Raw genomic sequence first — 13,172 nt, 5'->3', positions numbered from 1 at the left:
TATTAAATATACTTGGCCTGCTTTTCCTTTAGCCTCCACGTAGTCCAAAGGGAATAGTGAAAAGGGGATAGACATAGATAATCTATTGACAAATACAGAAATAGAAAAATAAAAGTCAGTGTCTTCCTTTCCCCGGCACTGACATACTCTACAGGGTAATTTACTGTAATACAGTACTATGGTGTCTCTCAGGGACTGAGAGTTCTTTCTGTGTGTGGGCGACTGTAGATTTATAGCACTAAGGTAAGGATAATTTAAAATTAGTTTTACCTGAGTAATGAAATCTCAACAGTTTATAGCTAATAGACATAATACTTACAATAGCCATAATATCCTATACTCATACCTCTTACGCCCTTGACCTCCATTATGTTGTAAGTTTGAATCTCCAAAAGCTTGGTTTCCTCACTGGCCTGAAAATCGGACCACAAAGTATTTTCAAATGCTCGTGTTGATGTCATGGCACCATTGTAAATCTTCAGAGGCAGTGTAGCAGTATTGGTTGGCTCAGAGGGACAAAATTAGAGTAAAGTAGCAAATGGGGGAATTTTATATTCATACGTAATTTAAAAATAAAAATTAGGGCTGAAACCTTATACATTTTCATTTTATTACTTTAACAACATGAACTCTGTTCTTTTGGTTTGACATTAGTAGACACCACTGATGGATTATTTTCTTCTCAGCCTATAAGCTAAGACATCAGCTAAGATGTCTCTTGTATACCAGCTACTAATTATTTTATGTGTGTTCATTGAGATCCTGGATAGATAACATAAGAGCAGCTTGAGCATGTTTGCTACTTTCTAGATCATCTGTGAGTTCTTGCATTTTTTAAAAACAGTTATGCAAAGGTTGCAGTGCTTTTAAGGTTAGAATCATATAGTTTTAGAATCATCTAGTAGCCATGCTTTGCCATACACACTCGTTCTCCTACAGATGGGAAACTGAGGTCCCTAGAGGCCCGCCAAAGGGTTTGTCTGCAGTCACATCACTAATCCATAGTGAATCCAGAACTATGATTGTGGTCTTCTGGGCCAGGCAGTGGGCATAATGCTGTTTATATCTTACTACACACAGAGACTCTTGTAGAAATGGGTGCCTGACTGATTTGCACCCCATCTTATATCTTGTGAGCTTAGAAGTACATCTTGAGGTGATGTGCAGGCATGCTACTGGTTTTATATTGTTAATTAGAATTATCCCTGTCACCAGCATCCCTGTTGTTGGATGGAAATATTGGAAGACTGTAGATATGACAGAGAAGATACTTTCTATGGTAAATACTTGGCAAGTAATTGTCAAAATATACTTTACATACTTAATTAAAAAAATATATAGTTAAAATTCAGACAACAAAAATACATAAAACAAAAAGTTGAGTGTTCTCCCTGTTCCCCAACTGTCAGTCCCTTTCACATTTTACACAGGGGTCATGCTCTGTATACCTCTCTGTACCTTGCTTTTTTCATCTAATGACATACCTTGGCAATCTTACGGGTAAGCCTTCTTTTTTTTAATGGCTGTGTATTATTGCATTATGTGACTGTGCTATATTTATTCGGCCTTTATTTATACACATTTGGGTTGTTTACTTTTTGTTACTAAAAACAGTGCTACAGTATCCTTGAATAAATACCATGATGGACTTGTGCAAGTGTATCCTTGGGGTAAATTATGAGTACTTATTGGGTCTAAGGCTACGGATGCTTTAAGTTTTGACAGCTACTGCCAAATTGCCCTCCAAAAAGGTTTCACCATTTTGTATTCTCCTCTGAAGTATATGAGAGGAGACTGTTTCCTCATACTTGTCTGATAGGTGAAAATGGTATTTTGATGTTGTTTTTGTTTGCTTTCTTTAATTTTAATTATGATACACATCAATCACTTCATTGAGTTATGAGTTGCATTTATTTCTTTCTCTGTAAATTGCTTGTTTCTGTTTTGTGCCCTTTTTCTTTTTGGTTATTAATCTTTTCTGGTTGAAAAGAAACGGCAAAGAGAATAACCCTTGTCATAGTATTTCAAATAATTTTTCAGTTTGTCATTTGTTCTTCAGTAGACTTTGTTTATGGTTTATTTTTCTAGATAGTAGTTGTGTATATATGTGTGTATATATGCAAAGGCATTCAACTCTGTGGATCATAACAATTTATGGTTAACATTGTGAAGAATGGAAATTCCAGAAGACTTAATTGTGCTCATGTGGAAGCTGTACATAGACCAAGAGGCAGTTGTTTGAACAGAACAAGGGGATACTTCGTGGTTTAAAATCAGGAAAGGTGGTCAGGATTGTATCTGTTCACCATATTTATTCAATCTGTATGTTGAGCAAATAATCTGAGAAGCTGGACTATATGAAGAAGAACGGAGCATCAGGATTGGAGGAAGGCTCATTAACAACCTGTGATCTGCAGATGACACAGACTTGCTTGCTGAAAGTGAAGAAGACTTGAAGCATTTACTGAAGAAGATCAAAGACCACAGCCTTCAGTATGGATTACACTTCAACATAAAGAAAATAAAAATCCTTACAACTTGATCAATAAGCAACATCATGATTGCGGTGTGGTGAATTACTTAGTGTATGGCCTTTCTCGTCATGATCTTGTAACTCCCACCCAGGTGACTGGGCGGGGCTCTGCAAATACGATAATTGTGGCCCAGCAGGGGGATTGGTCACTTTTGCCTTAAAGGAGAGCCAATTGCAGAGCAGAAAGAAGAGCCCACCACCACCAAGGAGGAAGAGATGGATAGGAGAACCGGCAGAAGGAGATGGCCTGGTAGGCTTCCCAACACACACAGAGAGAAAGCTGAGTACCTTTGGGCAGAGGCCAAGGGCCAGGGAGAGGTGTGCCTTCGAGCACAGCTGGGTAGAGGCTATCCCGATGGGAGAATTGTGTCCTCAGTGTCCTTGAGCCTAAATTGTAACTGTTACTTCCCTAATAAACCCCATAGTTATGAGTATGGTCCGTGAGTTCTGTGTTACCATTGCAGTGAATTACTGAACCCAGCAGAGAAGTAGAGAGTGCTGTGCGAGGGACGGTTGGTATCAGAATTAGTAAAGATGGTGGAGAGAGGAGGTGTGTCTGACCTCCACCTCATAGGAATCAGGCTTGGGCTGTTGATGTTGATTCTCCTTCTCCCATGTGAAGTTAGAGGAGGTCAGACACCGCTCCCCATGTCGTTTTTACAGTGACAAACGGAGAACAGATTGAAGTCGTCAAGGATTTCATGTTACTTGGATCTACAGTCAATGCCCATGGAAGCAGCAGCAAGAAATTAAATGACATATTGCATTGGGAAAATCTGCTGCAAAAGACATCTTTAAAGTGCTGAGAAGCAAAGATGTCAGTTTGAGGACTGAAGTGCACCTGACCCAACCCATGATATTTTCAGTTGCCTCATATGCATGTGAAAGCCGGGCAATGAATAAGGAAGACCGAAGAAGAATTGATGCATTTGAATTATGGTGTTGGCGAGGAATATTGAATACCATGGACTGCCGGAAGAACGAACAAATTTGTCTTGGAAGTACAGCCAGAATGCTCCTTGGAAGCGAGGATGGCGAGACTTCGTCTCACATAGTTTGGACAGGTTCTCAGGAGGGACCAGTCCCTGGAGAAGGACATTATGCTTGGTAAGGTAGAGAGTCAGCGAAAAAGAGGAAGACCCTCAATGAGATGGACTGACATGGTGGCTGCCACAGTGGCTTCGAACATAACAACGATTGTGAGGATGGCACAGGACCAGGCAGTGTTTCGTTCTGTTGTACATGGGGTCGCTGTGAGTTGGAACTGACTCGATAGCACCTAACAACAACTTATATGTGTGTGTGATATTTTTTTCTAACCCATAAGTAAGTGGGCTTTATTTTTTAATTTAAGATGTTTGACTAGGTAGGAAATTTTAGGGTTCAAAGATCAAAGCAGTATAAACAGTATACATTGAGAAGTCTTGCTTCCACCCTTTTCTGTCTGCTCCATTTCCCCCTCCATTAAAAAAAAAAAAAAACAATCCAAACCCATTGCTGTTGAGTTGATTCTGACTCATAGTGACCCTACAGGATGGAGTAGAACTGTCCTGTAAGGTTTCCAATGAGTGGCTGGTGGATGTGAACTGCTGACCTTTTGGTTAGCAGCTGTGCACGCTTCTTGTGTATCCTCTCAGTATTTTTGTAATGCAGATATAAGCAAATACGAATATCTATTCTTATTCCTTCCCCCCTGTTTCCACAAAATGTAGCATATTATTTTACATTATTCCACACTTAGCTTTTTTCGGTTAATAATATATCTCAAAGGTTGCCCATATCAATGGAAAGGGCGCACCCTCCTTTTTCACACCTGCAGAATAAGTATTCCATTGAGTGCAAATGCTGTCATTTATTTACACAGTCCCTAACTGAAGGACAATTGGGTTGCTTCTGATCTTTTGCTTATTACAATGTTGTAGTGAAAAATCTTGTACATATGACATTTCATATGGGTGCAAAAAGGATAGTTTCTATTAAAGGAATTTTGGGGTCAAAAAGTAAATAGAAATGAGATGATTCCATTTTGTCCTCTCACCAGCAATGCGTCCATTTTCTCACAGCCTTAGCAACAAAATAAGTTTCAGACTTTCTGATCTCTGTTGATTTGATAGCTAGAGAATGCTATCTGAATACTGCTTAATTTGCATTTCTCTTAGTGTGAGAGAGATTGATTTTTTTTCCTCTCTATACCTCCTACTTGTTAAGGAGACCTGGTGGTGCAATGGTTAAGTGCGCGGCTCCTAACTGGAAGGTCAGCAGTTCGAACCCACCAGTGGCTCAGCGGGAGAAAAGACGTGGCAATCTTCTCCCATAAAGATTATAGCCTAGAAAATGGAATGACCAGAACGGAAGTATTGAGAATGTTCATGCATTGTGAAGAATGTAACCACAAATTGTTCAGTGGGAACCTAAACTGTTGTGAAAACCTTCACTGAAAACCATAAAATATTAAAACAAACAAAAAAATCGATCACAGCGTAGGAAACCCTGCAGAGCAGTTCTGCTCTGTTGTTCAGGACCACTATAGTAGGAATCAACTCAACAGCACACAGCAACCACCTGCTACTTGCAGTTGTTTCTTTTACTTCTGTTACTGTTGTAACTTTATTTTTTATACTTAAATCTTGATTGTCCTGGAGAGTTCATCTTACAATGGGATGAAGTATGGATCTGAGTATATCTTTTTTCTAGCACCTCTTATTAGAAAGCCCATCTCTGCACTCACTGGTTTGAGGTGCTGCCTTTACAAGCTTTTAGATACGAAATTCGTTTTGTAGTTAGATCTGTTTCTGGAATTTATGTTCTGTTCCGGTTAGTCTGTTTTATAGTTTAAATTTATATCATCATGATTGTCAGTCTTGTCCTTTTGGGTTTCACATCATGCTCACGAGGACTTTCTCTAGTATAATATACAGTCTATAGCACTTCCATGTTTACATTCTATTCCATACACCATATTCCAAGTACCATGTTTATAGTGCTTCCATGTTTATGTTACGTCCAATTGTTTACATTTTTTTATTTCTCAAGTTCATTTTGGCATTAAGGATTATTTCTTCTCTAAGAGTTCTGTATTTTCTGGCTCTTCTGTCACACTGAACTTGTTTGACCAGTCTTATCAGCCCTTTTACTATTTCTGCGGTAAATAACAACTTATTCTTTCTGCAGACCTCAGGTGGCATTGTCTTTGGTCTCACTTCAGTTTAACAGATTGACACTATGCTATTTATACCAACATATTCATGAAAAGCTACTCTGGGCAAAGCCAGATTGAAACACTGTTTCAAATAACCAAATGGACATTTTTATATTGCTCCTTTCCAGAAGTTAACAGACACTTCTTAGGTATAACTTGACAAAAAGGAAACTTACCTTGTGGGGTCTAGATGTTATGATCATGCCTCACAGGAAAGAAGAGTAAGATAATAAAATGAGTTAATGAGCTTGAGCTCTCTGGTTATGCCAAAGGGAGCTCTGCAGGCACTGAGACTCCCTTGATGGTCTGGTCTACACACATACTGTCCATGGAAGGAGTCAGACTCAGAGGGGAGATGGAAACTGCTCTGGGGAAAAGTAAGGTATCCAGACATCCTTTTTAGCCTTCTTGCCCTGTGGGGACACTGCACACGCACCTGGGGTGTTGAGATTTGGCAAGGTGAGCCACAGTTGTGATTTTCTGAATTCCAACCCACTGGCCTCATATTTCTTCTGCCTTGTTTCCGATTGTCAGCACTGGCAGTCCTCCAGTTTGATTTTACCACTAATTGTATTGCACGTTACCGTACTGAAATGAATCAAATCAAAATGCTTTTCCTGGAGCATTAGATAAAGCAGGAGAAGGTTCTGAGTAATGAGCAGATGCTGCTAATGCAGGGACAGTGGAGACCTTGCCAGGACTCCATCTGCTCCATGGTTGCCTGCCTTTGGCCTCAAGCCATGGCATTAGGAATGGCAGTGTACACGAAACCTACTCTCTGGCCATGGAGTTTGTCTTGAAAACTCACTCACTGGTGAAAAATGAGATTACACACTTCTCAGGTGAAAAGAAGTTCTTATTTGTCCCTCTAAGTGGAGAAAGGTGATATAAGACCCAGTGTATATTAGCATGTGGAAACCTGAATGGGACAGCCAATATTTCTCTTCATATGGTGCCATCAAGCAAGGCAAAGTGGCTTTTCCACTTTTGCAGCACTCCCAGTACAATTGTCTGAGCACACACAGGCTCCATTGTCAGGGACTGTGCCTGCCCAGGGCCGAAGTGACTATGATTTCCCATTTACTGACGTATTAACAATGGACGGGAGTGGGTCTCTCCAAGCTTCGTTTTAACAGCGAACAGTAGGGCCACGTTTTAGTTAGACGCCTGTGGAGACTAGGTGCTTCTAAAGCTTCCTTTGTCATTTTATGTTTAATAAGCAATCAGTCCTTCTATAGTTTTGCTCATGTCTCTTGTTTATTGATGGCATGTAACATTTGAATGCAGTATACAAACATACACCCCCCTCCTTTTGATCAGCTTTGAAGTTTTAGAAGTAGATTATTAACATGCTAAAGTATTGCTTGGGAGATGGCTAGGACAATTGGATATGTCTTGTGGAGAATTTGTTTTTTCACAAGGCATTTCTTTTCTGGTCATTTTTCTCTTAAAAGTTTCAGGTACCAGTTCTTGCCTGATAACTTGGCCTCTGCTTTCTTAAATTGAAGAGTCTTCTTATTCAGACACTTGGCAACAAAACAAAATGAAACAAAACAACTTTCTGACCAAAAAAAACCCAACTCCCCCCGCCCCGAGTAAAATACCAGGTATAGTCTCTTTAAAAGATAGAGTAAATTTATAAATCTAAACAGTTTGCTTAACAGTAGGAATGTTTACATTTTAAAGATTTCAGAGAGGAATTGAAAAATTTAAATGTGTAAGTTCTGAACGGAGCTGTTTCTTTGATGTTTAGGAAGTGTTTCTCAGGGCATTGAACTTTTAAAGTCAGCTGCCAACTGGCTAATCTAGGATGTTAGATTTTGTTTCACGGACAAATCATGGACACTATATTTGTATGATGGAGGAAGTTGCTGAAAAAAATCCTCTTTTAAAGCTTTTTCTCCTCATCTGTGAAGAAAGTTTGACATTATATTTTTATTTGTTTATATATCCTTTGGACTGAATATGATTATAACTGAATAATAGGGCAGGGTTTCTGAAGTGGGAGTTCACAGATACAGTCGAATGAGAGTTGTGAGATCACTAGAACATTTAAAAAAAAAATCTGTGTATTTATTTTGATGGTAACCTTAAAAAAAAAAAGTAGAATCTGGATCTTTCAACCTTTAACTGAACCATGCTGCAGGATTTCGGTATCTGAATTTGCATTTTGTGTTTACAGGCTGTTGGCACGAAGTGATCTGATCACCCACGTGTCTGCGTTTAAACTTTTAATGCGTTGTTTTTCATGCTGAGGGGTCCATCGATGAATTCGTAGGGGTCCGTAAGTTGTCAAATTTAAGAAACACCAGAAAGGGAAATTCTCATGCTATTAGGCACAGACAAGCAGATGACCAATTTCTGGTATAAGCAGGAATTTTGCAACTTACTAGTGAAAATAATTTGACACAGTTTTTTTATCATCCAGAAGAAATTGGCACATTGAATTTATGATACAAGATTTGGTGTTAATACTTTGGTTTACTGGGGTAGTTTGATTGAGAACTGATTTTTAATAACGCACAGTATGATGCACAAATTCATAGCTGTCCTGTCTTACTACAGTTGTGGTTAAAAACTCCAAGAAGCAATGACTAGCACACAGTAGCTTTTTGGGAGATAGACTAGAGAAATGAATTGTCCAAAGTTCTGAAATGTACCTAATGAAACCGAGCATTAATTTTTTTTTTGGGGGCGGGTGGTCGGGGAAACAGATTGAATTTTAAGTGTTCAAATATTTAAATAATTTCAGTATATGCCTACCAAAAAAACCAAGTCTAACTCATAGCGGCCCTATAGGACAGGTAGAACTGCCCCATAGCGTTTCCAAGGCTGTAATCTTTATGGAAGCAGGCTGCCACATCTTTTTCCCACAGAGTGGCTGGTGGGTTTGAACTGCCGACCTTTCAGTTAGCAGCCAAGCAGTTTAACCACTGCACCACCAGGGCACGAGCATATGCCTACTAATGTAAGATTGGATAGGAAAGAACAAAATAAGACTGGGACATCTTAGCACGCCAGAAAATAAGGAAGTGCTTTAGGAATGATGGTCATTCCTCAAAAAACACAGAAGCTAGTTTGAAGGTGTTCCCAATGGCCAAATCTGGGACAGTTTGACTATCAAAATAAATCCTAATAGTAACAGATTACAACCCATTGAATAAAAGAGGAATCCATGAGTATATACTAATACAAATAAATAAATGAATCATAAAAGGGGAAAAGAGGAAAAAGAAATGCTTACAGTAGAATGTCAACTACAGGGAAACTGATGAGAGCTGGAACTCGACGGGACTGCCTTGTTTTCCTGCGTCTTGCAAGTTTTCTAACTTTGACAGGGTGCAGTCTTACCACTTTTCTGTCGTTCTCTATTAGTGGAAAATATTTGAATTTTCCTTCTCTGACAGGTTTCCGCCTTACACAAGTTTCTGCTTTCACAGGTTTTACTGTAGTAAATCTAGAAGGAATAATGGAATTAGAAAATCACTATTTGGCAGGCATCATAGTAATAATTGATTCAGACAAAACAATAGATTGTAAAAATTAGTGGGTGGGAGGGCTGGGATTTTACAGTTTCAAAGAATCTCCTCACCAAAAAAAAAAAAAAAAACCACTTATTATTTACAAAGGGAGAAAAAGTGACTTTACAGTGGAGAAACCTGGCAGATTCCATGTTAATAAAGTGATCAAAGCTAAAATCAATAACGGGGCAAATTGACATCCTTTGCCACATGGTAGGATTCATTGAGAACAACCCAGGATCACTTCTGTGATGTTCTGGCCAAAAATGCATAGCCTGGTCTAATCATGAGGAAACAGTGGACAAACACAAGTGGAAGGACAGACCACGTGATGACCAGCCTGTCTTCTTTAAAGCTGTCAAGGTTCTGAAAGTCGAAGACGTCTAAAGAACTGTTCCAGGGTGAAGGAGACTAGAGAGATGCTGAGTGCAGTGTGTCATCCTGGATAGAATGCTTTTGCTCTAAAGGACATTGCTGAGACAATTGGCAGTGGGATCGGAGCAATGGGTACAGAGTTCTTGCAGTTTTTCTGTAATCTTGAAATTGTTTCAAATAAACAGTTAAGGAAAAAAAGTGCGCTTTTGTTTTTGGTCACAAAGAAGAAACAGGAGCTGGATTTATCCTTCTGCCTTAAAAAACTGGAAAACCAGACACAATAAATTAAGCAGTGGTTTCTAGACCCTGGAAAAGGCATAGCCCAGGGCTCTGATCTCTTAGAGAGGAGCAAACAAGGTGGGCTACACCAGCTTACCAGCTGAGACAGCTCAGTACAGGGAGCCAGAACCGAAGCAGAGTCTGGCAGCCTCCGTAAGTTGAGGATACACTGATTGGAGTTCAGGGAAGCCAAGGTGCATAGAACTCGTGGCCCAGAGTATCGGAAAGGAGGGAGCTGCACAAACGGAGAGCTCCGGGGATCCGATCCATCCACAGAGGGAGCCCTTGGAATCTTCAGCTGAGTTCTAATCTGTGCATGTGTGAGAGAAGTACCTGAGCCCAGGGAGAGAACTACCTGAAAAGAGTAGGCAGAACAATTCTTGGAGCTCACATAGGGCCACGAATAGTTTGCATTCTTACCAGCCAGAGCGGAAAGACCTTGTAATACATGGATTGTTAGGTGGAATCCTCAGAAGAGTATCACTTTTTAGTAATGGCGATAAGTTAGCCCTTAACTAAAAGCTGTTCTGGACTTGGTCTAACAAAATGTAAAAGCGAGACTCAAAAGGATACAATTGATTCTTAGTAACTTAATTTTGCATCAGAACAAAAAAATCTCTTAGCAAATTAATCATAGAAGGGAACTTTCTCCACCTGCTTAAGTTCCTCTATGAAAGTCTTATAGCTAACGTCTCACTTCATGGCAAAAGACCTGCTTTCTCCTTAAAATCAGAAACAAGGCAAGGATGTCCACTTTCACTACTTTTGTTCAGCATTGTGCTGGAGGACCTAGTTAGTGCAGTAAGGCAAAAAAAAGGAATAAAATGCATACAGATAGGAAAGGAAGAAGTAAAACTGCCTTTATTTAAAAGCAACATGATCATCTATGTATAAAATGCTAAACTATCTACAAAAACATTACTAGACCTAATAAAGTAGATTTAACAATGCCACTGGATACTAAGGTTCAGTATACAGAAATCAATTGTATTTCTGCAGATTGGCCACAAACAATTGGAAATTGAAATTGCATCAGAAATATAAAATAATTGGGGATAAATGCAGCAAAAATATTTCTAAGACCTGTATGCTTAGGACCTGAAAATATTGTTGAGAGAAATTAAGGGAAGCCCAGATAAATGGGGGGAGTTACTATGTTCATGGATTGGAAGATTGAATGTTACTAAGATGTCTTTTCTCCCCAAATTGATCTGAAGTTTCAGTCCAATCCCCATCAAAATCCCAGCAGACTTCTTAAAATAGAAATTGGTAAGCTGATTCTAAAATTCATAAGAAAATGCAAAGGACCTAGAGTAGCCAGCACAATTTTGAAAAAAAAGAAGAAAGTTGGAAGATTATCCTACCTGATTTCAATACTAACACTACAGCAATCAAGACAGTGTGAGACTGGCATAAGGATACATCAATAGATCCGTGGAATAGAGTGAAGTCCAGAAAAAAAATCCACACAACTGACTTTTGACAAAGGTGCCAGCGAAATTCAGTGGGGGAAATGATAGTCTTTTCAACAAATGGTGCTAGAGCAAGTGGATATCTGTTGTCCTTCTTCCCTCCACAAAATTAACTCTACTCTTTATGCCATACATGAATTAACTCAAAGTGGATTATAGACTTAAATGTAAAACTTCTACGCAAAAACAACAGAATATCTTTGTGACCTTGGGTTGGGCAAAAATTTCTTAGATACGACACACAAGAAGGACAAATTATAAAAGAAAAAATTGGTAAGTGGATTTCATCCACACTAAAAACCCTTGCTCATCAAAAGACACTGTGAAGAAAATGAAAAGGCATGCCATAGATGGGGAGAAAATGTTTGCAAAACATGTATCTGATATAAGATGTGTATCCAAAATAGATAAAGAACTTTTATAACTGAAATGTAAGAAGATGCAAACACTCAATTGAAAATAACACAAGATTTGAATAGACACTTCAGCAAAGATATGTGAATGATTGGTAAGCACATGAAAATGACAGAAAGCAGGTGAGTGATTGCTAGAGGCTGGGATGGAGGAAGAGGGCTGACTGCAGAGGGGCGCGAGGGAACTTTGTGGGTGATGGATGGGTTCCGTATCGTGAATGTGGTGGTGGTTACAGGACTCCGTAGTTGTTCAGTCTCGTCAAATTTTTTACTTTAAATTGGTGGGTTTTATTGCACATAGATTAAACCTCAGTATAGCTGATTTTTTAAAAAGGATTAGAAAGAAAAAAGTGCCATTTTAATACATCTCGCAGTGTAATTGATGCTGGTATTGCAAAGTTCAGAATTGTTGCTCTCAATGGGACAGGGCAGTATTTCTGAGGCATTAGATGAAAAAGACAAGAATGCTTTCCTGCTCAGTTCTGTATTTGGATGGGTGACTAGGAGCAGAGAATTCCTTCGGTGGCTCCATGGCCCCTGAAACACATTTAGTGACTTGTTCGTTTCTGAATTTTTAATTCTGCAGTAATTCTTCCTTTAAAAAAAATAAATCTGTACCTATTCCACAGGGATCCGAGGAAGTGGATCCGATTGTGTTTATGGGATCATGGTGGTGGCGGGCCTGGGTAGAAATCGTGGCCACATGTACATACCCTGACTTGTTACCTTTTCCCTACTTCCAACTGCTTCCCAAACAGGATTTAAAAACCAGGATTGTGCAGTATTACAAAAAGGAGTTTCTGGATAAACTGCGTTCTCCAGATCTCTAATCCATGGCTGTGGAATACTTTTCTGCATAAGTTTGATTTTTGACCTTTGAGGTGAAGCCTTGGACTTGCTAATTTTAATATCTGAGAGTTATAAGAATATATCGTGTTGCCCTAGTAACACTGAGCACAGCTAGTGCCCAGACTGGGGTGGATAAACCAGTAAGCAAGGTGTGTATGGGCCTATGTGTGTTTATTTACTAATTTGTAGTGCATGATTTCACGTGGGCTTCACCCATGTGAAAAACTGGTGAAAATTTGTGCACTACAGATTAGTAAGTAAGCACAGCTAAGTCAGTGCAGACCTTGCTTATTGGATAATCTGTCCCTGTGCCAAATTTTTTTATTTTTGTTTTTATTTTTTATTGTACTTCAGGTGAAGGCTTACAGAACAAATAGTTTCTCATGAAACACTAGTACACATATTGTTTTATGACATTGGTTAACAACCCCACAATGTGTAAACCCTCTAACTTCTCAACCTTTTTTTTTTGGTGAAAATACACATAGCCAAAGATACACCATTTCAAAAATTTCTACATGCACAGTTCAG

At 39.1% G+C, this 13,172-nt stretch overlaps 1 protein-coding gene across 1 annotated transcript in view; it reads left to right on the top strand.

Annotated features, from left to right (window-relative positions):
- The window catches only part of FBXW8 (F-box and WD repeat domain containing 8), a 140,430-nt gene that overhangs the window by 63,834 nt on the left and 63,424 nt on the right, over positions 1-13,172 (top strand). The gene's annotated exons all lie outside the window — the stretch shown is intronic.

The sequence above is a fragment of the Trichechus manatus genome, unplaced genomic scaffold (genome assembly GCF_000243295.1).
Source record: "Trichechus manatus latirostris isolate Lorelei unplaced genomic scaffold, TriManLat1.0 scaffold00061, whole genome shotgun sequence".
NCBI lineage: Eukaryota > Metazoa > Chordata > Mammalia > Sirenia > Trichechidae > Trichechus > Trichechus manatus.
Note: the sequence above shows the minus strand (reverse complement) of the source record. Positions and strands in the feature narration are given on the sequence as shown.